The sequence below is a fragment of the Pan troglodytes genome, chromosome 10 (genome assembly GCF_028858775.2).
Source record: "Pan troglodytes isolate AG18354 chromosome 10, NHGRI_mPanTro3-v2.0_pri, whole genome shotgun sequence".
In the NCBI taxonomy this organism is placed as follows: Eukaryota; Metazoa; Chordata; class Mammalia; order Primates; family Hominidae; genus Pan; species Pan troglodytes.
Genome location: NC_072408.2, coordinates 88,291,412 through 88,317,844, shown reverse-complemented (window position 1 = coordinate 88,317,844; position 26,433 = coordinate 88,291,412). Strand labels below are relative to the sequence as shown.

Sequence of the window (26,433 nt, the reverse complement as noted above, 5' to 3'; positions counted from 1 at the left end):
CAATTCCATGCCATTTGATATATTGTAGGTCACTTAATGGTTCATTATAGTAACGGAAGCGACATCACTGTAAACAGTCAAAGATACAGACCTGCGACTAACTGTACCTCTATAGGCTGTCCTATTGCATGCTTATGTAATGTGGGTCTCTCTATAATTAGATAATCAGTTTAAATAGTTTTTACTATTGTAATTTTCTTCTCCATTTCCTATTAATAGCTTGTCATGGTTGATTTACCTGATGTAATTAATAATTTGGGAACTACATTGTGACTGCTGAAAGACAGCATTAAAATTAGTCTTTAAGTATTTTCAAGTCTTTTAATATCCTTCCTTAAAGACAGATTGAAGAGAATAGAATCAATTTGAAGATAATCAGTTCCAGCACAATATTAATATAACCTATAGTTATTTTAATGGACCAATGTAAGAGTTTATTCAATTAGTTATCTCATATATTTTTAATCTTTGAAAATCATATTGTTGCTTTAATTGAGGTAATTTCCATTTAAAAGGTAGGAGATTTAGGAGGAAAAGTTTTTAAAAAGGGAAGAAAAGTTTCAAAGTATGTTATATGACAAAAATAATAGAATACATTTGTTTATTTTGTATATTATTGGCTTTACACAATTGATTTTTCATTCTACCTTTAATGAGTAGATCAAATAGGCTTTAAAGGTTTGTTTTATCTTAGGGTTTATTCTATATGACTCATTTATTCAGTAAAATATTTGAGCAGCTTTAACCTGACGGACAATATTCTAGTTAACCTAAAATATTATGTCATTGATTTACTCAGTAAATATTTATTGAGCTCTTATTACATACTAGCCACAGTTTCACCATCTGAGACAATAGCAATAAACAAAAGAGTCTTTGCCCTTGTGGAAATTATGGCCAAGTAGGAAAAGAGGCAACTATTAATAGATAGATAGATATTATAAAAAATGATAAGGCAGGGAAAGTTTGTAGGGAGTTCTGGGGAAGAGAAAGAAATGCTTAGAAAGGTGAAGGTGTCAGTAAGAAAGTGCTTACCATGATGGGTTGTACTATCTAAGATGAATAGCTAGGGATGTGAGAACATGAGAAAGTGTGGAGGAGTGATCTGCAGTGGATCACAAAGCTTGGTACTCCTAGCTTTGAAGAATTACCGAATCTTGGCTATTTGAGGGAGTAAAAGCATTGGAAATAGAGAAAACTAGTAGATAGAGAATGAGATGGTTAAGGTTGAGATTATGGAATTGGGGTGTACTTGTTGTTATTATCAGGACATAGATATGACCTTGAAAGTAGATGGCTGAGATATGATTCAGGATCAAGTCATTGTAAAAGAGATGGTCAATATCCTTCCATGTTGGTATTGGATCATCAAGAATTTTGACTGGAATAGTGAAATTGGCCATGATCCAGGTGTTAAAATCTTTAAGGAAGTAAATCTGGGGCATTTTTTGTGTGTATGTTTTGTTTTTTGTTTGTTTTATTATACTTTAAGTTCTAGGGTACATGTGCACAATGTGCAAGTTTGTTACATATGTATACATGTGCCATGTTGGTGTGCTGCACCCATTAACTCGTCATTTACATTAGGTGTATCTCCTAATGGTATCCCTCCCCCCACCCCACGACAGGCCAATCTGGGGCATTTGTAAATTATTACAAGGAAAGGTAGCAGGCAGTGTCACCTGAGAGTAGCAGCCTCAAAACTGTATGTTTTCAGGAAAGAGAAAGGCTAATAGCTTGTATGTGGTAATGAAGAGTAAGAATTCCTAAAGTCGAGGCTGCATCAGGTACCTAAGAGAGTTTCATAACTAACCAACGTTTCTGTGTTATTTGGTGAGTATAGTGGCTTGGTGCTCAACACCATACCAATCTCCTTTTAATAGTCCTTGAAGAATTGCAGAATATGGAAAGCTACAATCTACATCTTCAAGATTCTCTTGCAACTAGTGTTCTCAATGTGATCGAGGTTCAGTCAATCTTAACCTTTCTCAGATAGCCGTATTTCAGTGGCTCCTGCTCTATTTGCCAACAAGCACAGTCAAAGGCATGTGGAGTTTTTCTTGGCAGCATTAGCCGAGGTCTCGGCACCTCGTCAGCAACTTTGAGGATCTTGAGAAGTGTGTGGAATGATTTTCACTGGTGCAGGCTGTAGAAGACATGCTGGGTTTCTGGAGCTGCTACGGCTACATATCCTTCCTCATCGTTGCAGTAGTGGTGGAGAACTGAAGCTGGTGACTTCCTAACTGTGGAAGAGACAGTAATTCTCCTGGATCCTTGTTCTGCTGGGTAGCTTTAGGATTAGTTACTAAATGTTTGGCTTAAAGTCTATTTAATCATCCCTACCAGTGATTCGGTAAGACATTTAACATGTGTGACAAATTGCCCACTAGTTTGAGTGGATTCTGTTGTCTTCTACTAGAGCTCTGAACAATGCAAAACAGCCAAAAAAAAAAAAAAAGCTACAATGTGGGGTTAAGGAAAAATGCTGCATATTTTATTTTACTTGTCTTTTAATCATGAAGCCTTCTCTTTGGTTCTGTAGAATGTGAGAGCAATTCATTAAACATATTTTCCTCTTGGTTTCATGTCTAAGATTATCAACATCTTTCATGAATTGCCTAGTTTCCTGGGGTACTTCACTAAGTGATATGACAAGTTATCTGTGTTTCTGGTTCAGATCTTTCCTTAGTTAACCTTCCAAAAAAGTTAACATAAGAGTGGGCACATTTATATAAAACATAAGAAAACAACTTTATTAGTTGGCTGAGGCTGCCATAAGAACGTACCACTGTGGCTTACACAACAGAAATTTGTTATCTCACAGTCTGGATGCTAAAAGTCTAAAATCAGGGTGTTTGCAGGGTTGGTTCCTTCTGAAGGCTCTTTGCAAGAATCTGGTCCATTCTTTGAACTTTTGATTGCCTCAGATTCCTTGTCTTATAGATGACCTCTCCCTGTGTCTTCATATTGTCTTCCTGTGTATGTGTCTTTCTCTGTCCAAATTTCTCCTGCTTATAAGGACACAGTCATACTGGGTTAGGACCCAACCAAATGACTTCTTCTTAACGTCTGCAAAGACCCTATTTCCAAATAGGTTCAAACTTTAAAGTACTAGGGTTAGGACTTCGACATATTTGGCAGAGGACACAACTGAACCCATAACAACAAAGTGAAATTTTATTTTATATATCAAATTATAATTGGAAATGTCTGGTAACTGAAAGCTAAGTGGATAGAAGAGTTGATAAATGAAGACAGGAACATTATATATTACATCTGATTTAATCTCAACAAGAACTCTTTCAGGAAGTATTATCCTCCTCTTACAAATAAGTAGAATCTATCTCTTGGTAGTTACAATAACTTGGCCAACTTTAAACAAGCATAAAGACATTATTTGAACTTAGAAATGATAAAACTAATCTATATGAAACAAATCCAATATGCTTTTCCACTCTTCTACTCTTCCCCAAGTAGAAAAGCTATATAAGAATTATAAATTTGGAGAGCATCTTTTCCTTAATTCCCACAATCCATGTGGAAAAAATATAATATCTTTAAAACCATTTAAACCATGAGATACAAAAAAAAATTGGCATGCTGGGAGTTTAAGGTCTTTCCAAGTATATGATGTGCTGGTATAGTGGAAATTCAAGAAAGAGTTTTGGTAAGAGATGATCAAATGTGAGAAAAGAGAGAAAAGAGTGAGACTCTAGAAATCTATTTGGGGTAGAAGTTTTAGGCTTTGGTGATATACCGGATGTACTCATGAGAAAAATGAATGTAGAATGACTCCCAGATTTCCGATTTGAAAATAGATTTGTTAAATAATCCAGTGTTTATCAAACAATATTCAAAAAGAGAAAATGTGGGGGAGGTAAGTTTTGAAGACATTGAATTTGAGTTGACTTTAAAACATCCAGATGACACTCACTGAGAAGGTGTAGTATAAGCATCTAAGCTGATGAATAAAGCAAGTGATAGTCTTCAGTAGCCTAGACTGGCCATCAGAGTAGTTGAAGAGCAGCTAAATCCAAACCCAAGTCAGAAAGAGAAATTGATGATAAAGCTAAAATAATTGTAGCAAAATCTTTAGAATTTTTGCTATTTACATTTTTATTAATTTGTGTAAACACAGCGTATTTATGAATATAAATAATATGCTTTTAGATTTGTATGTTATTTGCATTTATCAGAGTGTGTTTATATCTATGTTGGGTAATCTTCAAGATTTCGGAAACACAGCAGGCTTTTTATCCTACAGGAAAGGTTTCTTTTGATTTACTCTTTGGTACATGTAGCTGGTAGGAAAGAAAGGGGTAACCTTGTACCCCCCATTACTTGAGTTAGCATTAGTTACTTCAGCACCTCTCAAATACTGTTCATTATAAATAAAGTATAATTTTAATTGGCAGTTTGTTTTTTATTATGATGATTTTATGTATCTTCATTTTTCAGTGTAAAAATACCAAAGCAAACCAGTGATATAAAATTCACGGCAATGCCAGTAATAGAAACACATACTTTCTCTCTCATTAAATTTATTTTAGCTGTATATGATCTTAAAGATTGAATATAATAGCAGAAAACAACACTTAAGGAATGCAAAAAAGTGGATAAGAAGAAAGTCTCTAAGAATCCACCAGAGATTCTTCTCTATAATAAAAGCATAAGTTACAGCTTAAATGATAAAATGTCATAGAATAATAAATGAGTTAATTTATTTCTACCAATCTTGTATCAAGGAAAGCACAGTGGATTTAAACAGGGAATAAAGGTAGCCCATGCAGGATAATTTAGTATATTTATTGTTTAAAACAGACATCAACTTTATCATTGTATAAAAGTAATTATTTTGAATGGTCATATGTGTCAAAAAAAGTATCATTTAGTTGTATCAGAATTGCATGATTTAAGAATACCAAATTTCCTTAAACTGTTTTATTTCTAATTTCAGCCTTAGTAAGTGAGTTTACTTGCATGTGGATACAGTATAAGACAGTGCATACCTCCAAAAATGTCCTAAAGTTACATGTATGAAAATCCTAATTTTAAAAAAAGCACTCTTAGAAGTGTCAAAATAAAGTAACTTAACTTACAGTTAATTCATTTGCTCAGATGATTACAGAAGAAAAGTTACAGGTGTTGTCATTATTTAGCAACTTAATATGTGAATTGCACTATGATAGAATGTAACAGTGAAGACCTTAATTCTGAATTTTACTTATTACTTAAATTAATTTTCTTTTAGAATAAAAGAAGGATAAGGTGTTTTAAATGCTAACATCAGTAGATGTTCACATGTGGGTAAGGTTAATAGGAGAGAGGACATTTTCTGAGCAATTCTGCTCATTGCACTGACCCTATATACTGTATTTGTTCAGGGGAGGAACTTGACTGGGATAGAAGAGGGCAGAATCAATGAATAAATTTTAATTAAATTCTGGAAGTTCTAGTGAGGCAGAGATAAAAGATTTTTTGTCTGTTGTAACAATTCCAAATCAATCTGCTCATGTAGTATTAATTCAAGAAATAATCATACGGGTAAACAAGAAGATAAAAAACAAATACTTGAATATGACTTTGTGGTTTCTTTGCTTGTTCATTTTTGTAGAGCAATGCAGTTTAATTCTGGCACTGAGGGGAAAATCATATACAAAGCAGGCTGCTAATTTATTGCCATTTAAATGTCATAGATGACAAATCTGGATTCACTTCATAATTTGCTAATGGAAAATATAGAGAAAACATTCTTATGACACTGATCTTCAGAGAAAGGTTACCCACCTATGTATGCCTGATTGTTCTACCTTTATTATATATTGTTGACCAATTTCAAGTGGCATAGATTTTTAAAACTACATGAAATCATCTTTAAAAATAAAAGTAAACTGTTACACAAATATTAATTTCTTAGTATGGTGAACATACCATAAGATGTCAATGTTAGAGGAAAGAGGATGAAAGGTACATGTGAACTCTGTGTACTATCTTTATAGCTCTTCTATAAATCTAAAATTCTTTCAAAATAAAAAGTTAACCACTGGGTTGATGGGAACTTAGGTTGGTTCCATATCTTTGCAATTGCGAATTTTGCTGCTATAAACTTGCAGGTGCATGATTATTTTTCGTATAATGACTTCTTTTCCTTTGGGTAGATACCCAGTAGTGGGATTGCTGGATCAAATGGTAGTTCTACTTTTAGTTTTCTATGGAATTTCCATACTGTTTTCCATAGTGGTTGTACTAGTTTACATTCCCACCAGCAGTGTAAAAGTGTTCCCTTTTCACCACATCCATGCCAACATATATTGTTTTTTGACTTTTTAAATTATGGACATCCCTGCAAGAATAAGTTGGTATCTCATTGTGGTTTAACTTTGCGTTTCCCTGATAATTAGTGATGTTGAGCATTTTTCCATGTTTGTTGGCCATTTGTATATCTTCTATTGAAAATTGTCTATTCATGTCCTTTGCCCACTTTTTGATGGGATTATTATTATTTTTCTTGCTGATTTGGTTGAGTTCTGTGTCAATTCTGGATATTATTCCTTTGTCAGATGCGTAGTTTGTAAATATTTTCTCCTACCCAGTGGGTTGTCTGTTTACTCTGCTGATTATTTATTTTGCTGTTCAGAAGCTTTTTACTTAACACCATGGAATACTACTCAGGCATAAAAAGGAACAAAATAATGTCTTTTGCTACAATTTGGATGAAGCTGAAGGTGATTATTCTAAGTGAAGTAAATCAGGAATGGAAAACCAAATACAATATTTTGTTCTCATTTATTTATAAGTGGAAGCTAAGCTATGAGGCTGTAAAAGCATAAGAACGAGGTAATGAACTTTTGGGACTTGTGGGGAAGAATGGGAGGGGAGTGAGGGAAAAAAGACTACATATTGAGTATACAGTATATTGCTCGAATGACAGGTGCACCAAAATCTCAGAAATCACCACCAAAGAACTCATCCATGTAACCAAAAACCACCTGAACCCCAAATATTTTGAAATAAAAATAAGCAATAAAAAGTTTAGAAATTAAACATTTTTGAGAAAGGCTAAAATTATTTGTAAGTGCAATAAAAACTAATGAGTTAACTTTAGAGGAAGATTAGAATTTAGATTAAAGAAAAATTCTATTTTAGGCTGGGTCCAGCATCACAAAGTTTAGAAGGTAGAATGCTCAGAGAATGTAAGTAATTTGTTTTGGCTGCAGGTACATAAGAGATAGCAGTGGGAGATGGGAAGGGAGAGGCAGAGGCCGACCAGGACATCAGGTATGTTTTGTGTCAGCATGAGGTGTTTAGATTTTGTAATGAAGGCATTGGGGAGCCGTTAAGGGACTTTAAGTAAGGGATGATAAGACAGCATCTGCTAAGTATTAAACACATTGTTAGCTAACATGCTGACATTGACGGACACTACAGAAAAAAACTTAAAAGCAGGCAGAAAAAATAAATCACACAATACATCTCTATAGGCCTTGAGAGATTCCGTTTACTGGAGTAACTGCACCTCTGATTTATTTAGTGCTATGTGTTTATATGCTAAATATTTTTCATGCCTTGTGTCACATAAACTGCACAAGAAACCTAAAAAGTTGTTAGACTATTATCTTTTTTTTTTCAAATTAACAAACATAAACATTGTACTGCCCAATTTAGCAAAATTAAGAGTAGAAGAAAGGACTCTTTCTTTGAATAGACACTGTCTGCTTCCTGTAGAAATGTTTGGTCTATTCAGTTAGACAATCAGCTCAGGACTTGGAAATGTTGGGTTCTTAAAGGACTGCTTACCAGGCATATATTGAATATCTATGAAGGGAAATATATGTATTCATTCATCATTTAACTTTCTTTTTTGCACCGAGCATTGATTATGTTCCATATACTGATGTAGATGCCGAAGGTATGAAAGTAAACATCAGGGTTGTTTTTTGTTTTTCCCCTCACAGAACCTACAGTATAGAGGAAATAGCTTGATGCAACTTTGAATATATTTTTATGTATTTGAAATCTACTAGTAGATATAATCCTGTACAGTGCTTTTTAAAAATGTACTATTATTTGAAATATTTTCCTATGTTATCCAAATTTGCATGATTATAAATTACATTTTAATCAATTTTACCTATGGATATTATTGTTTATAAATCTTGATGTTCATTTCTAATTATTTTCTTATAATGTTTTCCTTGAAGATGTATTATTTTCTTAATAATTTTCCAAAAGTTTGTGCTAATTGACACTCCCATCACAAAGTGTCTGTTGGCAGTGGTGAGAGGTTTCTTTTTTCCTTTGTATACGGATTTTCAAATGTAAATGATGTCTCTTGACACTATTGGAAAATGCCCAGATATGGGTCAAAAATGGTCACAAAATTGACCCAATATTTTTCAGAATCATCTCTGTATGCTAGGGAGTTTTCAGCTTTCATTGCTTTGCTTGAAAATTAACAGATTTTTTTGTTATGTATCTTGCAATGAAAATCTTATTGAACATGGCTTTCCTTTTCCTGGTAATTTATTGTTGTGGATGTAACTTCACCACATCTACCCAGCTGCCATTTGAAGATTAAGGAAAGGATAAAGATGAAAAACAAGGAAAACTATAAAGAAAACTAATCAGAATGTTTTCTAATTAGTTGCACATCAGCCTCCCTGGCTGATTCTGAGTTTAATGTTTCATGTGGGTGAACATGATTTCAGACATGGCCTTATTTTTATGCTTGTTAGTCATGAATATTTTGTTTGTAATAGCAATTTCTTTGAAGATTTTTTCTTTTATGATGACTATACAAAACTAGTACATCACTATATTAATTTTTTAAAAAACAGTTAAGAGCGAGAATTCTTCTTCCACCCACAAATCGGAAATTCTACAGGTTATTCTTAACTCGGGGTGATCATCTGTTTAAATTCCTGCTATGCCTGCCACACACATTTGTGACTTTCCATATCTCCTTTGTTGTTGCTAAAATTGGTACAATCATAGAACTTATCTCATGATGTTGTCTTTAGAATTAAAGAAATAAAATCTGTAAAGAGCTTTGAACAGTGTCTCATACCTAAGTAATTAATACATTCTAGATATGATATTGTATATACCTGTTTTAAAATTTATTTCAGCTTTTTGCTCTGCTGATAAAGATTACACAATTACCAGATTCAAATGTAAAACGAGTTTGAGTTTCTATGTGATTAATTGGAAAAGTTAATATGAAGACAAGTGTGGTAAAGTTCAAATTACAGGAGCTCATGAGAAATGTATGGTTCCTGTGGGAAGTGTGATTGGAGCTCACACACACATACAGAAACACACACATTTGTATGCATCTGCCTGCCTCATCTGTTTATTTGTATATATGTTATTAAGGAAATATATATAATAGCTGCTTGGAAAATATTGATATATAATAAATATATATAATAGCTGTTTGGAAAATATATTTTTTGGATTCTGAAATACAATTGACATTTTGAATATGTGTAAAGATAACTTTTGGAACCTGCCAACTGAAGAAACCAAAACATGAAGCATAGGAAATTAAGCAGTTGGAGTGGTGAGGTTGCTTTTATCTTTGGTGTGTGTTCTTTTCTCCTCTTCTAAATTCCAGTTGCGTTTAACATCTAACAGATAGCATAGAATGGTTCTGAGCTTTCAAAAACATTCACTTTTTACTTCTGATGAAGAAAGGCAAGGTTGAGTTCTCACCAAAATGATGCTGAGTCCTTTGTATTCAGGGAAAAAGGAGAACATTTTCTTTAAAGATGACGTCCAAGTTCCTTTCTTGTTCAAGCTAGATTCCCAGAATTCCAACCTGTTCTAGGTCCACAGAAAGCATATGTGGTTGTAGAAGTGAGTAGAGGTGATCCACAACTTTGAGATGGGGACAGACTTTATATAGTTTGAGTCCACAGAGGAAGTCAGGAATCAAGAGCAAAAAAAAAAAAAGGTTAGGTGGAGTGAGCAGGTTCAGAAAGCAAGACCTTGAAGTATTTTCCTGAAGCAAGAAAATATGGGTGAAGAAGACAGAGATTTCAAGGGCACCAAGGCCCCTAAGCTCCTTGGGACAGAGAAAAGACCCTATATAAATGCCTGCAAATAAAAGCTTGTTCACTTGGGCTCTATACCTGGTATTTCACCCTGGTCTCAACTTTTAGTCCAAAAGTTGGAGGAGGATGAAATAGGAATCCTTCAATAATAAAATTTGAAGGTCTTTTGTCATCAAGATGATGGCTAAAATGGAAAACCTTCTTTCTCTTACCATTTTCTAATTTCTGTGTAATATTTGGAAGTCTGTGAGCCACTGAGAAGGGGCATAATCTAGAGTTTCACCATCTACACATCTAAATATCTCACTGATAATAATTGGACAAAAGGTTCTGTTTTGGTTTGGATCCCAATGAAGTAATGTTGTTTCTATTCTTTAAAGTACCTGTGAAAGTAAACTCTTGTGATAGTTTACTGAGAATGATGATTTCCAGTTTCATCCATGTCCCTACAAAGGACATGAACTCATCATTTTTTATGGCTGCATAGTATTCCATGGTGTATATGTGCCACATTTTCTTAATCCAGTCTATCGTTGCTGGACATTTGGGTTGGTTCCAAGTCTTTGCTATTGTGAATAATGCCGCAATAAACATACGTGTGCATGTGTAAACTATCACAAGAACAAAAAACCAAACACCGCATATTCTCACTCATAGGTGGGAATTGAACAATGAGAGCACATGGACACAGGAAGGGGAACATCACACTCTGGGAACTGTTGTGGGGTGGGGGGAGGGGGGAGGGATAGCATCGGGAGATATACCTAATGCTAGATGATGAGTTAGTGGGTGCAGCGCACCAGCAAGGCACATGTATACATATGTAACTAACCTGCACATTGTGCACATGTACCCTAAAACTTAAAGTATAATAATAATAAATAAATTTTAAAAAGAGAGAAAAAAACAAAAAAAAAAAAAGAAAGTAAACTCTTGCTATTTATAATTCTTTAAGTTTTACAAAGCTGTTTTTTGTTTGTTTGTTTGTTTGTTTTTTGAGATGGAATTTTGCTCTTGTTGTCCAGGCTGGAGTGCAATGGCATGATCTTGGCTCACCACAACTTCCGCCTCCTGGGTTCAAGTGATTCTCCTGCCTCAGCCTCCCGAATAGCTGGGATTACAAGCATGTGCCACCATACCAGACTAATTTTGTATTTTTGGTAGAAACGGGGTTTCTCTATGTTGGTCAGGCTGGTCTCGACCTCCCGACCTCAGGTGATCCACCCACCTCGGCCTCCCAAAGTGCTGGGATTACAGGCGTGACCCACCGTGCCCGGCCCCACAAAGCTCTTACCATAAATGTTATCTCATTTGATCCTTGCAGATAATACACAAGGGATATAGTATTTATACTATAAACTTTATTTCAGAGATGAAGAAGCATACATATATTTATATATTGCGTACCTATAATAAAGTTAATGCCCCACCCTGAAGTTTAATACAATGTGACTACTAGAATTGAGATCTAAGGAACTTAGCACTTTTTTATGTCAGAAGTAGGAGTAGACACTCTTTGATATTATTTTTTTAAAATGTCTAATACTAAGAAAACAAATAGCACATGAATTTACATTTAGAAACTTTTGGTTATGTGATAAGGTTTCAGATTCAATGATAGATATTTGTGCTCTAGTGCCCAGACCTACCAGTCTATGTGACATTGGACAGGTCTCTCCAGTTTCTCATAAATTTTTCTCCATCTAAAACTGATTACTCTTTGGGTTTTGAACAAAGGAGAGACAAATATGTTTCATGTTTTAAAAGGACTCCTCTAGCTAGTATGCCTAGCGTAGACTGAAGGAGACAGGGACAGAAGCAAAGATCAGTTAGGAGGTTACTACAGTAATTGAGAGGAAAGATAAAGGTGACTCAGACCAGCATGGTTGCTAGTGGTTATATGCTGGATGTGTTTTGAAAAATAAATCCAACAAACTTTTCTAACAAACTGAATAAAAAATAAAAGAGAGGAGCTAATTGAGATTTCAAGTTTTGGGCCTTGATAACATCTACAGAGCTTGGATGGAGTATTGGATACAAAAAGTCACTTAGGAGGTACATATAAAACTCAATTAAAAACAATTTCCCAGACATTTTAATAATAATTATGTTCTGGATTTTAGTTGTATCTATACAATTTCAAGCTCATAAGATATAGATTGAAAAAAATACTGCTTTATTATGGAAGAAATGGGAGATTTTCTTTATAAAACCCACAAGAAAAGAATTAATAATGATGAATATGCAGTTTCCATTTAGATATAATAAAACAAATGAAGTATAAAAGACCTAAGCGGATCTGTCTGGAAAGAAAATCAATATGAACCAATGGTAGCTTGTGTTAAAAATATCATATAGTCTTAGGCTTATCTATGAATGGAAGTCTAGTGTCTAGATAAGCATTTCTGTCAGCCAGCATTGCTCATCTGAACCATAGAAAAAAAATAATACTATTTGAATAACTATTTTCTCAATTCTCTTAAGATAGTACATAACTATCACCATTCTGTATGTGTATGAGAGAAGTTAGTGTATAATTGGATGCTTTAAAGCATTAGGACTTATTCTCTTGTGTAACCATGTTTAAGAAGTGCTGGTATAGATCAGGGCCACATCTGGCCTGCTACCTGTTTTTGTAAATAAAGTTTTACTGGAACACAACCATGCCTGCTGTATACATATTATCTGTGTTGCTTTTGTGCTATAACATCAGAGTTGAGTGGCAGGAAAGAGACTGTATAGTCAGAAAAGCCTAAATTATTTACTATCTGGCCCTTTGCAGAAATAAAGGTTTCCAAATGATTGGCTGAATCAATAAAGGTAATTTGCCTACTTTAGACCATCCTGGTTATATAATACCTAGAATATTCTGTCACATTTTCCACAAAAGATCTTGATAAAAGTTAGTTTCAAGAAAAAGATAAACAAAACAGTGTAGGAATAGGAAACTTAACATATGTGTTTAATTCAATTCATCAAAAGTTAGTTGTATCCTTTGTATATATATACCAAATACTGTATTTGGTTTGGGGTAAAGGAAGAATGAGCAAATATCATGTGTTCAGTGAATTTATATTCTAATAGAGAAAATACATATTCCTAAATGTAATGCTGTGTGGCAGTGTTAAGTTAGAATTGTGTATAAAGTGCTATCTAAACATAAGTTAATTCTGCTGATGGAAGATTGGGGAAAGTTTCATACAGAGTATAAGTTTGACCTGGGCTTTTAAAGAAAACTTGCAAAATTTTCAGGCAGACAAGAAAGAAAAGAAGTATTCTAATGGAATGATAGGCATAAGCAAATAATAAAAGTTATAACTGAGGTCTTTGTAGAAATATGAGTACAAAAAATATTGTATAAGCCTAATGTAACTTTGCAGATAACTTCTGACATCCTCATTCTGGTTCCTTCCACCAGCATGGAAACATTTTCATGATACAGCAGCTGCTAAATGACTTATTGGTACTAAATCCTTACTGTACATCAGGGATGTGAGAAAATCGAGGCAACCCTGTCGGATGCTCTGTGCTTCAGCCCTGCTCTGGTCTTCTTTTGGTCTCATTCCTTACCACTAGAACAGATGTTCCTGAGGCCAAGAATCTAGATCCAATTCAGTATCCCATTACCTCTTCTACACCATCTGCATGTACCAGGAACCCTGAAAATCCCTAATCCAATGCTCTGAGCCTATTTCTAAGGACTGAATGGGCCTCCTCCTTTGTCTGCAAACCTCATCTCTGACATGTGTATCCTTAGGACCATAGAGCCAAAAGGAGACTGCTTGTAGTTGAGAAGCTGGTACATGTGGCTCAGGGCATACACATGTACAAGAGGGAACTCATTGTGTGGAACAGAGGTGGAGGAAAAAGAAGGGGGACAGCATTGAGCCTCCACTTGCACTTTTGTGGTAGACCTTCCAACTTTCATGGACAAGCCTGCAGCCAGAGTCCAGAAAATAACAATCAATTGCTAGACATTGCTCCAGAGCTGCATATAGATTAGGCTCACTTGCAGAGGAAGCAAGAGCTCAATAAAACACCAAACAAAAACCATCCTGGGGAAAACACTTGGAAAGGAAATAGAGTAATGGATTCTGACCTTTTGATTAATCACCAAGATTTTCTATGTCTTTGCCAAGATGAAGCATTAACAGCCTCTCTACCATTACTTTCAACATATTCAACTGAGCCCCTTATTTTCAGCATTCTTTTGAGTAGTTTGGCCCTTTCTTCCCTTTTCTTTTTTTTTTTTTTTAAATTATACTTTAAGTTCTGGGATACATGTGCAGAATGTGCAGGTTTGTTACATAGGTATACATGTGCCATGGTGGTTTGCTGCATGTTTCTCTTAAACCTAGTTGCACATTAAATCATTCGGAGGAACTTGTCAAAAATCCTGATTACTGGGACGTAAAAAGACTCACTAAATCAGAATATATTTGGAAGTGGGAATGTACCACTGCTACATGCATCAACCCGTCATCTACATTAGGTATTTCTCCTAATGCTATCCCTCCCCTAGCACCCCACCCCCTGACAGGGCCCGGTGTGTGATGTTCCCCTCCTTGTGTCCATGTGTTCTCATTGTTCAACTCCCACTTATGAGTGAGAACATGCGGTGTTTGGTTTTCTGTTCCTGTGTTAGTTTGCTGAGAATGATGGTTTCCAGCTTCATCCATGTCCCTGCAAAGGATATGAACTCATCCTTTTTTATGGCTGCATAGTATTCCATGGTATATATGTGCCACATTTTCTTTATCCAGTCTATCACTGATGGGCATTTGGGTTGGTTCCAATTCTTTGCTATTGAGAATAGTGTTGCAATAAACATAGCTGTACATGTGTCCTTATAGTAGAATGATTTATAATTCTTTGAGTATATACCTAGTAATGAGATTGCTGGGTCAAATGGTATTTTTATTTCTAGATCCTTGAGGAATGACCACACTGTCTTCCACAATGGTTGAACTAGTTTACACTCCCACCAACAGTGTAAAAGCATTCCTATTTCTCCATGTCCTCTCCAGCATCTGTTGTTTCCTGACTTTTTAATGATCGCCATTCTAACTGGTGTGAGATGGTGTCTCATTGTGGTTTTGATTTGCATTTCTCTAATAACCAGTGATAAGCTTTTTTTTCATATGCTTGTTGGCCATATAAATATCTTCTTTTGAGAAGTGTCTGTTCATATCTTTCGCCCACTTTTTGATGGGGTTGTTTGATTTTTCTCGTAAATTTGTTTAAGTTCCTTGTAGATTCTAGATATTAGCCGTTTGTCAGATGGATAGATTGCAAAAATTTTATCCCATTCTATAGATTGCCTGTTCTTTCCATAGTTCCATTATCTCTGAGCTTCAAGAATTTACGAGGAAGAGAATTTTGCATTGATTAAGACTTTTAAATATATGGGAAATACCTAATTTATTTATAATTACTTTATAATTTAATTATTTCTCATTAGCTGCACATGAAAGTATCTCAAAACAAATAATAATGTCTCCAATATATCACTGTCTAACTTTAATCATCTTATTTTAAATATATTGTTTTGCTCAAATTAAATTAAATTTATTTAATTGTACTTAATTGTATTTGCTCAAATACAATTAAAAATTGTATTTTTTAAAATGCTACAATAACAAAAAGAATTTTGTTTTTAATGAGTTTTAAGACTAAGCATTACTTAGTTTGCCCCAGTTTTTCATACATTGTAGATTCTGCTTAAAATAGCTTTGCCTTGTTTATACATATGCATTTACATGGCTATTTAGGCTTTTAGGTCAATTTTTAAATATAAAATTTATAACTAGAGAAAAATAAGCAATGTACTCAACTTATTAGGGACCAGAGATAATTAATTACTGTACAAAGAATAGATTTTAATTCACAGTTTATCTATAAGTTTATAAAAATTTACATAAATGACTAAAAAGGTTTTTTTCTTTTATTTCCTCATGGAATGAAACTTTTTTTTTTTTTTTAGCAAAATAACAAAAGGATGAGTAATCCTGTATATCTAGACTTGGCTAGCTAGAGCTGCACTGGAGAATTTGACCAGAGTCAAGTTCTAGAAGACTGTGTGTGTCATGCTAAACCACTTGGTCTTATGATGTGGTCAGTGGGAAAACCATTTGGTCTTTATCATGTGGACGGTGGAAATTTGACAGAGTTTTTGTTTGTTTGTTTTTTGTTTTGTTTTTTTGGACAGTGTGGATGAGCAGATCTGGGTATCAGAGATATTCTTGGAATAGTGAAGGACTATTTGGAGGGTGAAGCTTCTAAAAGGAAAAATAAAAATAAAAATAAAAAAATTAAAAAAAATCAGTTAGAAGGTTGTTACCACAGTCCTCATCGGAGGAACTGGTCCAGACCAGGGCAGTGGCAGTGGGAGGGAGAGGCGGAAAGGACTCATCAGAGAGAAAGAAGTGTTATTTATGGGAAGTGGGAATGTTTAGTCTAGAGAAAAGAATCCATATGCAAGGTTTTGAAGTGGAGAGTTTTTGTCTGGTTTTGAAGTGAAGTTGAATTCTCTTTCTCTTCCTCTGTCTCTCTTAAAATTTCCATAGACATACGGCTTTTGATGGAGGGTGTGTTTTGTCCTAGAGGAGGCATTCCAAACAGGGAAGCAGTGGAGTGGTACAAGTTGCATTAGATTATAGATGACTAGTTATACTAGATCTTAGATATTATTTAGATAAATGATTACAAATAAATTAGATTAACTTGAGTGAGACTAAAAGGAAAGAAATTATCAATAGTGTGTTGTTGAGATTAATGTAGCAGTGGTATTAACATTTGAATAGTAATTTCTGCTCTTCTGCTCAATGTTATTTTTTCTAGACTACAGTCTAAACCCCATCACCTTTTTCCCCTAGCACAGTTCCTAGCACATAGTGGGTACTTGATGTAATTTAGGATGAATGAATGAATCATCAGTGAAGAGTATTAGGCAGATATGCCTGTATACATTTTCTCCCACTACATGTTTCCCTTAAAGTTAGTTGCACATTAAATCGTTTGGATGAACTTGTCAAAAATAGTGATTACTAGGACCTACCAAGACTCACTAAATTAGAATATCTTTGGAAGTGGGAGAAGTATAGACATGAAATATCACATACGAATATTTTCAAAAGTTCCCAGGTAAACATGCAGCCAGAACCGAAAACTGATTCTACATTGCACAAATGTTTCTTAATCTATAACCAATTTTCCTTTGTTTTAGGGAAATGGCTGATTCTTAAATGGCAAGTTTGCAGTTCCATATCATTTTTATGTAGGCAGCAACTGCTGGTAAATTTTCTTGCAAAATAATTTCTGGGGAATTAAGTTCAACTACTTACTTGGTTCTCTGAGAGTCAGTATTAAAATTATCAGTGGTGAAATGCTTGTGGTGGCAGCAGTATGATCTTCTCATAATGAGAAAAGGGCATTTGAACTATTTTCTCAAAATTATAAATCAGGTCAGGGCATGGTTTCTGTGAAAATATGGTGTTCCACTGGAAAACAGAGAAGTGTTCCGAAAACTGCACGTCCCTTTTTCTGAGAGAAAATGCCCTATTTTATGAAACTCTCCCACTGCCAGGGCTCGGATATATTCCTCTTCAAAGCCACATTAATATCTCCTAGCTCTATGCATCCTTGGCTTTCAATTTCTCCTTTGATCTTTCTTAGCAACAAATTGACAATAGCAGTGTTAGGAGCATTACATATGCCTAAGAGCCAACTTTCACCTTGAAAAGAATACTGCCTTTAGCATATTCTTTTTAAATTTTCATTTAAAAATAAAAATACTAATGATAAACCTCTAACAAAAGTGTAAAGTTTTAGTAAATATGACCACATAAAATTAGCTGTATTAGCTGGCTAGCATTATTGGGTAATAATAATACATGCCTCAAACATTTGCAAAAATCGATAATGATGTGTCTATTCATTTACTTTTTCAGTCGTGTGATAAATGTGTTTTGGTAATCTAGTAAGTGCCAAGTACTTTTAAGGCTCTGTAATACAACAGTGCTCGAAATAGAGAAAAGTGCCTGTATCATGGAGCTTACACAGTATTCAGGAGGCATAGACAGTAAACAAAAGAGGTCAAGCAAATTTATTATATGCTAGATAGTGATACATGTTCTGATTAAATGTAAAGCAAAGAAGGGGTGTCATATATTTAAATAAGGAGATCAGAGAATGCCTTGATGAGAAGGGGGCATCTAAATAAAGGCTTGACTGAGGTGAGGGAATAACTATCTTGGAAAAGGTGAAGGGAATATCAAGTGCAAAGGCCCTGAGGTAGAAATAATCCTGGCATACTTAAAGCAAAGAGGACAATTCAGCTACATGAGAATGAATTCGGATTTTTAAAAATCAGTGACAAAAATCAATGGAAGGGAATTCAAATCATGTAGGACATCATAGGCTAAAGGATGACTTGGCTTTTACTGTGAGTGAGGTCGGAAGCCACTGGAGGCTTGTGAGCAGAGTGCTAACAGTAGGGCTGATTGGACTTTGGTGTGAACAGGATCTCCTGGCTACTCTGTTGAAAATAGACTGAAGTAGGGCAACTATTATTTTTGGCAACGGTTTTGACCTCTTCCCTGAAGCAGCTTTATCTGAGTTAATCTGATTATGAGGAGCAGAGGTCAGACACAGAAGAGGCAAGTCTATTTACAAAGAGAAGCTGCTGCTGAGAAATCAGGGTTAAATTAACAGATAAAATTCAGGAAAGCCTATGGTTTAGAGATACAAGTCACATAGCGGGTCAGGATAGGATCGTCATTAGCACACATGAATGCATGACTTTTTGAAACGGAAACTCTATGTCCCTGGGATATATGTGCTTTAACATACTCTAATACCCAAATAACACAAAAATCTGATTGTATTAATTTAAGTTAAATTTTAAAAACAAATAATTTGTTATAGTTTTGAGGACTTTAAAAACTGGGCTATTTCTACTAGGTATCAATGGAGGAACTTTCCTGGGTTGACAAGATATTGGTTGCTGTATACGCAAAGCGTTGTTATGCCTGGGATCTGTGCCCTTTGCTCTGGAAGCTCTCCAAATTAAAGTGGCTAGAATTTTAGGTAAAAGGTACAAATGAACTCAAAATCCATAAACACTCATGGAAATGATTTCATTCAGCACAATTTATGAAGTGTTTTTTGTGTTCCAAGCACTTTACTATATGTGGAGGCTAAAGTTGGGAGGGGGTAGTGTAGTACTAGGCTCTATAGGATAGGGAGGGCATCTTGCAGTGGTTATGAGGTCAGAGTTTGGGCCAGAGAGACTAGAATTCTAACTCTAATACCTGCCTCAGTTTTTTTGTGTGTCTTATAACTACCAAAGGGTAGGATTTTGATTTGAATATGGCCACACCTAGTTTCAAAGGGGGAAGATAAGTGCGTGTTCACTATGTGCCGGGAAAACATGAGGCCGTGAATATTTGTTAGTGGTGAAAATAACAACAGATGGCTCCCTGCTTTGAGGGACTGGTCAGAGTTGAGGTGGCTGAAGTAGTTGTCAGTGCATGAGGATCATGTCCTTTAGTTTAAGAGTTCCTGGAGAGGACTGAAAATAGCAACACAGAGTGTTGGAAGAGTGGCGTTTTGGAGAGATTATCAAGTAGATACTTAGGCATAGGAAATCATCAGGGACCCAGACACAGAATCTCATATGAAAAACAATTTCTTTCTTTTCTTTCTTTCTTTTTTTTTTTTTAGGAAGCACTGACAAGATGTCTGGCTTTAACCCGTACGAGGTGGTATGAATGATTTATTCCTCCAGGTGAGGGAGAGAGAAAATACTATGACCTGTGGTCTCTACTCATTTACTAACCAGCTAACCTTGAAGAATTTTTTAAATTCTACTGAACTCCACTCTCCTCATCAGTCAAATAGAGAAAATGATACTTACCTTATAGGCATCTCAGATTTAAATGGGATCTGACAAAAAGTGTTTAGCACAGTACAAAGCTATCCTGGTAGGGATTATAAGTGGTGACTCCTCTCCCCTTTGTCCTCTTTCTCTGTTCCTCAAAAATATAATTATTATTAGCTGATCCTATACCTCCATGTTGAGAATTAATTTAGGAAAGAGTGCGTACTTCCTGAAGGCATTGCTTCTAACTATGGCCCCCTGCTCAGATGTAGGGTAAAAGAGAGGAAGAAGATAAAATGAAAGAGATAATGAGAGTTCATAGCCCCTTTTTAAGATTATCATCAATTTTCTTAACTGGAACGAAAGAAAACAAACAGTTGGGGATTCTCTCTAGTTTTTGTAGTGGTTGGTCATAAAAGATGGAGAACAGATGTGGAATGGTGCACCCTTTGAAGACACATTACAGGGGCATGGTACAGAGGCAGATGTATGTCCTGACAAAGGATGCTCCATGAGTTAACTGCAGGGGCGGCAAGCCTGCAAAGATAAATGTGGCAGAAGTATTGACATTCTTGCAGCACCCTACCTGCTAGTTTATAGTATTGGCTTATGGACAGCAGGCCAAAAGTGCCAGTGAAAACAGAATATTGATTTTTTTTTCTATTGCTTGATGCACAGTTCTTTTCTTTACCTCACTTTCTCAATGGGAAACATTGCATTTTACAATCCCCATGATGCCGGGCGTGGTGGCTCACGTCTCTAATCCCAGCAATTTGGGAGGCCAAGGTAGGGGGATCACGAGGTCAGTAGTTCGAGTCTAGCCTGGCCAACATAGTGAAACCCCATCTCTACAAAATATACAAAAATTATCCAGGCATGGTGGTGTGTGCCTGTAATCCCAGCTACTTGGGAGGCTGAGGCAAGAGAATCACTTGAACCTGGGAAGTGGAGGTTGCAGTGAGCCGAGATCACGCCACTGCACTCAAGCCTGGGTGACAGAGTGAGACTCCGTCTCAATAAATAAATAAATAAATAATGAATAAATAAATTAATAAGTTAAATAAAATCCCCATGGCTGTATTCCGTGAAAGGATGCAATAAGAAGGACACATCCTCTCTGTGCTGCTCTTCCAAAAATTCACAGTGTAATCATGAGTAATCATGAAAAAATACCGGAAAAATCCAAACTGAGGGACATTTTACAGATTATGTGACCAGTACTCTTCAAACATGTGAAGATCATGAAAGACAAGGAGAGACTGAGAAATTGTCACAAATTAGATGAGACTAAGGAGACCTGATGAAATAGAACATTTCATCTGTATCCTGAATTGGATCCTGGAACAGAATAATATTAGTAGAAATTGAAAAATCTGAAGACAGTCTATAGTTTTTCATTAATTTTAATATATTTGATAAATGTACCATGATTATGTAAGATGCAAACAGTAGGTGAAGCTGAGTAAAGAGTATATGAGAACTCTTTGTAGTATCTTTGCAACTCTTATACATCTAAAATTATTTCAAACTAAATTTGAGAAAAAAATCTGTGACACAGACTACAGCTTGCTTTCTTGCACCATGCCAACTCTGTAAATTGGCAGAACAGCAGCCCTTAAGGTTTTTGGTTTGTTATCAGCATTTGGGATACTGTGCCCTCCTCCTTGTCTGTGTCTTTTCCAAACCAATTTAATTGAAAGGCCTGGGAAAGGAAAAATTATGGAAAAGGAAACTGAGCAGTGCTCATGGAAGGTGAAGGAAACTCTTTAGAACTAGAACTTAGATTATATTTCAGAACATCAAAAAAGACAACTATGAGGGCCAGGTGTGGTGGCTCATGCCTGTAATCCCAGCATTTTGGGAGGCAGAGGCAGGCAGATCACCTGAGGTCAGGAGTTCGAGACCAGCCTGATCAACATGGAGAAACCCTGTCTCTACTAAAAATACAAAATTAGCTGGACGTGGTGGCGTGTGCCTGTAATCCCAGCTACTCAGGAGGCTGAGACAGGAGAATCGCTTGAACCTGGGAGGCTGCAGTGGCAGTGAGCCGAGATCGCACCATTGCACTCCAGCCTGGGCAATAAGAGCAAAACTCTGCCAAAAAAAAAAAAAAAAAAAAAAAAAAGACATCAATGAAATAGGGATGTCACTTAAAGACTAACATGAGGAAGGGAGGAGACCCTTTTTCTACTTCTGTCTCTATTATGTATTCCTATGTTAACTCATATACCAAAAGTATATAAGAAAACTTTGCCCTAATGAAGAGACAATTAATAGAAAGGAGTAATTTGCAAATAATCTTGGAAAGATAAAGAAGGAAGACACTGGTCTCAGTTAGAAATTTAGAAGCATCTCGTGAGCCACAAATAATCATAAAATGATCTGAAAATGTGGGCTTGGTGCAATTGCTTCTATTATCATTTTAATTTATCACAAAGAACAATCAGTAAGAGGATTATTTCTGAAGTCACACTTGTCATTGGTGAGTTAAACATTTGGTTGTCTCTAGGGAGGTGGCACTGCTGGCAAGCAGCTCATTTGCATGAAGAACCAAGCATGAGTTAGGACATATATGTTGACCTTTATGATTTGGGAATTTTAATTATGACAACTTTTTATTACTGATTGTTGACTTAAAAAAATTGTAAACCGTTCCTCCAGGTAGATGGAGCTTCAGTAGGGCTAAAGCCATTTTAGAGTCTCTCGTGTCTGCTTTATTTGCTCTGGGGCATGTCATACTCAAGAAGAGTAGACTGTGGTCTGTGGCATAGGATATCCAACTTCTCAGATTTATTTTTATGCCTCAAAGTTGGCTCCCATTTTTAGCATATTAAACCATCCTTCTGGTTTTACTCATATAAATGTAACAATATTGACCTCCCATGCTATACATTTACTCAGCATATTCCTTCAGTTTTATTTCTACATGTTGAATTTTCCCATTCTATCCCAGAGGGTTAGAGCCTAGAAACACTGGACTCTCTGATCTTGTATATTAAAGCTGACAGAGTATACAGAAAGTATTGTTATTGATTCCTTTCATTCACGTGGATTTATGATTGTTTTGCCACATTTACCTCATCTATTTCTTTCCTCAACACATTTTGCTGACATATTTGAAACTACAAAGCAGAAAATATGATCTATCACTCCTAAAGTCTTCAGTGTCTCTCTTCAGTGACTTCAGAAAGTCTCATGAGGACTTTCTCCTATAATAACCCCAATACCATTATTACACCCAAGAAATTTCACATGATATAATAGCATTACTAATATATTGGCAATTTTCTGCAATTGTCTCCAAAAATATTCTTCTTCTTTATAGTTTTTTGTTAATTCACTCCAAAATTAAATCAAGGATCACACATTGCTTGTGGATAATTTAAAACTTCTAAGAGCTCCTTTCCTAAAAATGATTTGCCTATTGAAGAATCCAGCTGATTCACCTTTCTCATATCCATTTTAAAATGCTTATCTCCTTCAAATAAAAGAGAGAAGCAGAGGAGGGAGGAGATGCGTCACTTTCATTCATCCCAAATTCTTTTATTGTGCATGGCTCTAAGTTATAAAAACTCCTGGGTCTCCAAACAATACAACAAAACACTGCATTGTTATCTGTGAAGTAGTTCTCAATTAAGTCATAATATCACTTCTTATCTTTGTCATTACACTATATATTGCCAATAAAATTTACTTCCTGTCTTTCATATTTAAACATTAAACTTTATAATATGTGTTTTTAACATTTTCAATTAATAATAATTTATGAGAATTCAAACACAAAGGAACATTTTAAAATTGGAGACTTATAAATTATACTTTTGTTTTGTTTTGGAAACAGGATCTTACTGTGTTGCCCAGGCTAAAAGTGCAGTGGCACAATTATAGCCCACTGTAGGCTCAAACCCTGGGGCCCAAGTGATTCTCCTGCCTCGGGTTCCTGAGTAGCTGGGACTACAGATGCTCACCATCATGCCTAGTTAATTTTTATTTGTATTTGTATTTTGTGTAGAGATGGGGTTTCACTGTTTCCCAGGCTGATCTTGAATTCCTGGGCTCAAGCAATCCTTCTGCCTGAGTCTCCCAAAGTGCTGGCATTACAGGCATGAGCCACCATACCTAGCCCTACGCATTTTAAAATCAAAGTATTTAAGTGTGTTTATTGCAGAGAATTATGTTAGGTGATCAGTAAGTGGCTTTAAGTTTAAAAATATTTTCTGTATTATAAAAAAAGGAACTACAATTTAGGCAAAATAAAAAATATAAATTTTCTATCTTAAAGCAGAATTTATGTTTTTATTTATTCATGTAAAATGATGAGGGTAGAATAGCAAAAATGTTATGATTCAATTTGATATATGCCAAAATTTACATTATATCAGAAATTCCATACTTGGCATTCAGGTAAACATAGAATAACAAATTTTAGATGTTAATTTACAGATGTGTGAGGACGTACAGTTGCTAAATTTCTGTTAGGGGATGATTGAACAAATATGTTTGAAGACTGATGTCCTAAATGACACTTTTTCTTTTTTTTTAATTTTATTATTATTATACTTTAAGTTTTAGGGTACATGTGCACAATGTGCAGGTTAGTTACATATGTATACATGTGCCATGCTGGTGTGCTGCACCCATTAACTAGTCATTTAGCATTAGGTATATCTCCTAATGCTATCCCTCCCCCTCCCCCCACCCCACAACAGTCCCCAGAGTGTGATGTTCCCCTTCCTGTGTCCATGTGTTCTCATTGTTCAATTCCCACCTATGAGTGAGAACATGCGGTGTTTGGTTTTTTGTCCTTGCGATAGTTTACTGAGAATGATGATTTCCAATTTCATCCATGTCCCTACAAAGGACATGAACTCATCCTTTTTTATGGCTGCATAGTATTCCGTGGTGCATATGTGCCACATTTTCTTAATCCAGTCTATCGTTGTTGGACATTTGGGTTGGTTCCAAGTCTTTGCTGTTGTGAATAATGCTGCAATAAACATACGTGTGCATGTGTCTTTATAGCAGCATGATTTATAGTCCTTTGGGTATATACCCAGTAATGGGATGGCTGGGTCAAATGGTATTTCTAGTTCTAGATCCCTGAGGAATCACCACACTGACTTCCACAATGGTTGAACTAGTTTACAGTCCCACCGACAGTCTAAAAGTGTTCCTATTTCTCCACATCCTCACCAGAACATGTTGTTTCCTGACTTTTTAATGATTGCCATTCTAACTGGTGTGAGATGGTATCTCATTGTGGTTTTGATTTGCATTTCTCTGATGGCCAGTGATGGTGAGCATTTTTTCATGTGTTTTTTGGCTGCATAAATGTCTTCTTTTGAGATGTGTCTGTTCATGTCCTTTGCCCACTTTTTGATGGGGTTGTTTGTTTTTTTCTTGTAAATTTGTTTGAGTTCATTGTAGATTCTGGATATTAGCCCTTTGTCAGATGAGTAGGTTGCAAAAATTTTTTCCCATTTTGTAGGTTGCCTGTGTAGTTTCTTTTGCTGTGCAGAAGCTCTTTAGTTTAATTAGATCCCATTTGTCAATTTTGGCTTTTGTTGCCATTGCTTTTGGTGTTTTAGACATGAAGTCCTTGCCCATGCCTGTCCTGAATGGTAATGCCTAAGTTTTCTTCTAGGGTTTTTATGGTTTTAGGTCTAACCTAAATGACACTTTTTCAACTTTGCTTTTTCTGAAATTTCTAATAATAACTTTTTCATGTTTATTCTCTTATTGACTCTGCTTCTTTCTCTGAGAAAACAGCATCTCTGAACATCATATCTCCCCACCTGCCTTCATGTATGTTTCTATGTTCAAAATGCTGTTATTTTTTCCAATGTATATATATATATATATATATATATATATACACACACACACACACACACACACACACTCAATTCCATCTGTGCTACTAGTTACCTTCCATCCTGATTTCTATCAGTTCCTTTACAGCAAAGTGATTCAAAAAGTTTTGAATGCCTATTATCTCCAATTTTTCTCTTCTGTATCTTCCCAGGCTGTTGCCCCCTATCTCTCCAGTGAACCTGACAATATTAAGAACATCAGTGATTTCTGTGTTGCCAAATCTGGTGACAGATTTTAAGTCCTCAGGGCTATTTCTCAGAGTTAGTAACTTCCTCCTTGTAACATGTTCCATGCTCCCAGTAACACACTTCTCTGGTGTTTCTCATCCCTGTAATAGCCACTCTCTCAGTATCTTTCATTAGCTCTCTTCTTGTCTTCCCAGCATCTGAACATTGAGAAGTGTACCAAGACTCAGTCCTTGAACCTCTTCTCTGTGTATTAAGTCTATCTCATACCTTTAGCAATTTGGGCTGAATTAGAGATTTAAGTACCTTTTTATAAGTGATGACTTCTATATTAGCGTCTCCAACTTGGACCCTTCTCCCAAACTCCAGACACCAAAAATGTGTATCTTAACTTAGTTATCTAATTGACATCTCAATTTAACACATCAAAAACTGATTC

The 26,433-nt window shown here is 35.5% G+C and overlaps 1 protein-coding gene across 50 annotated transcripts in view; it reads left to right on the top strand.

Moving 5' to 3' along the window:
- The window catches only part of PPFIA2 (PTPRF interacting protein alpha 2), a 505,598-nt gene that overhangs the window by 241,304 nt on the left and 237,861 nt on the right, over window positions 1-26,433 (top strand). For 11 of the 50 annotated variants that reach the window (XM_054664551.2, XM_063786946.1, XM_063786951.1 and 8 more), the window contains exon 1: window positions 7,171-7,278. The exons of 33 other annotated variants lie outside the window; for them this stretch is intronic. The gene's annotated coding sequence lies outside the window, so the exon portion shown is untranslated. Of the gene's footprint in view, window positions 1-7,170; window positions 7,279-26,433 lie in introns of those variants that run through there. 6 more of the 50 variants (XM_063786945.1, XM_063786947.1, XM_063786944.1 and 3 more) reach the window with 3 other exon arrangements.